The following is a 2618-nucleotide window of genomic DNA, read 5'->3' as shown; positions in this document are numbered from 1 at the left end:
CTCCCATACTACCTCGAGTGAGACCTTAGTCCGCGTACTGTGGACTATTGCCAAAAGGGCTAGTAGTTTCGAGATTTGTTTGGCTAAATCACTTCTGAACTTGGGTTAGGCCTCAACAAGCCAAGAAATGGTTCTGTTTCCGGGACTGAGATCTACCTAAGGGATGTCTGATGTAGGAACACTGGAATCCCATGAAGAAGGAAATTGAAGAGTGGTTGGACCAGAAACTTCATGAGTTCATGACACAAGAAAATAGAACTCCGTAGATATCCGAGAAGAGGTGGCTGTATCGCTATGTATATATAGAAATCCACAAGATATTCTTCACGTCCTTCTCTTCTGAATTGTACGAATGGATTGTGAGGCTAGCCGACAACCAAGGAAGTTAAAAGCACAATCAATAAATAGTGTGGACTCCAGAGTTAGTGCGTAGACTAGAGGCATTAGAGGATAAGATTGCGCGGGTTGTGGGCCATTGGCTCGACCGGATAATAGGGCGATTTATCACTGAGTTCATGGTAGACACGACCGTGAGCTATAGAGAAGTAGAACGACGGTTTCTCAAGGGTTTACAAAATATTTTTCGGCGAAGATCACATGAAACATCATTTGTCGACGTGTTTCGAACCAACCAGTGTGGTTCATCGTCATCAAGGGACCGCGAGGTAGGTACATTAAATCCCTGAATACCTAGATTAAGATGCTTTTATGTGAAAAATGGGTGATGCGAATACATTAATGTTTGGAATGACGCGGAGTGGAAAGATCTACAAAGGTACTGAGGGATTAGGGAATAGTGCCTTAATTTCACCTTCGTGAGAGAGCGAGGAAGAGCGCGCTCGGGTTTCTCCAAGAAGTGCGGTCAGTTTGATAAGGAAACGCATTCTGTAGTTATCACCTCCACTTACACCATCACCCACTTCACCTAATTCACCTCCATATTCACTCACCCAACCTCCACCACCCTGTTGGCTTATTGCGGCTTGGCCTAGGTTCAGAAGAGTTATTAGCCAAACAAATCCCGCACTACCAACCCTTTCAGCAACAGTCCACGGAGCGCGGACTGAAGTCTCACCCGAGGTAGTAGGGAATGGTGTTGGAACCAGTTTTTTGCACCCTTGGGATGTCTATATGTGTTCTAGAGGGATCGTGAACCGATCTGCGGCCTCACGCCACTTTGCACTACTGTCTGACTTCTGCGTAGGTCCGCACCTCAGCACCGCTTAATTTTTATTGTTACTAAGTGTATTATAGATCAGATCTGATTCTTAATGTCTTTAAATAAACATTTAGCAATAATACCCAGTGTGCATCATCATCATTCAAAAAGACAGTCTTAAATTCATATAGCAGACATATAAACTAGAATATAAATAGATCCACAATAATTCAGAATCAATACAATGTCTCAGAACCAACTTATCTTTATTAATATCTTCGTTTCAGTACAATCCACTTTCTGCCCTATGCACACAGCTGAGGACTCTACTATGCCTCTGCACACGCAGCTATGAAGCCTCTATCTACTAACCCTTACAACCCGTATTTACAGACTCAGAGAGACTATTACTTTCACAAACCCATAACACATCCAATCTTCCAAAAAAATCTACCTCTACCCTTAGAGCCTCGCTCTATTTATACATTCCCATGGTCCGCGGACCATGGGCAGGCCGACTCACTTCCTATTATTTTATATTATTTTTGGGCGGAAAACCCTTTGACTCAACCTATTACATTTCACGCTCCGCGCACTTCACAGATCTTTTTACAATATCATTACTATGACTTATGGTCTTTAAACCCAAAAACCGTTACGAGGGGCCTACGTTACCCAGCAAGCCCCCAACACAATCATCGTGACTCATCTCGAGTCACTCATCGGTGCGGTGATACACGCTGCCAAGGCTTCGTGGTCCACCATCCCTATGAGTGACGCACTACATTCTATTGCTCCCTCTTGGTCTCTTGCAACGCTTCTTCAAGCTCCTGCTCCATTGCCTCTACTAATTCACGCAACTGATGATGCTCATTCTGCTCTGCTCGGTTAACACAGAGCAACCCCGCATAGGTTTTTAGGTCAAGCTGGGGTGCTACATACGGGAACTCTTCGTGCCAGCACAACAAGTTTCCAATTCCTGGTCTACTATACGCACTGTTTTTTGTAGCTTGTGTTGCATTTTCGTAAGAAATATGTTGTTGTCCGCAAGATCCCAATCTTCAAGGTGCATTAGAGATGAACTGTTAACTGAAATTCCATCATTTCTCTCCATATTCACAGTCTTTCCCTTATCTTTTATGGGTCGCCGGCCAACCCATGGTTTGGGCCACGGCATTCGAACCATTTCTGCTTTGTGTCTAGGAATTTCTAGTACATCCCCTACCATCGGTGCTGAACTATGTGCGACACCCATGGCCGTCGACACCACATTAGTCAGAAGGTCCTACATCTCCATTGGCCATATTACAACCCCTGGGCTTACTCCTTTAGCGTCCATGATCAACAGGTCCATAAGACACAATATCTTACTCCTCTCGACACGATAGATCCTTCAGTGGATGCCCCTCTGTGATTTATAAGCGTTTTGAAATTCAAATTTAGCCGTTTCCTCCTTTTT

This window comes from Pinus tabuliformis, chromosome 5_2 (genome assembly GCF_031772625.1).
Source record: "Pinus tabuliformis cultivar Carrire ecotype Pingquan chromosome 5_2, CPIR1, whole genome shotgun sequence".
NCBI lineage: Eukaryota > Viridiplantae > Streptophyta > Pinopsida > Pinales > Pinaceae > Pinus > Pinus tabuliformis.
Note: the sequence above shows the minus strand (reverse complement) of the source record.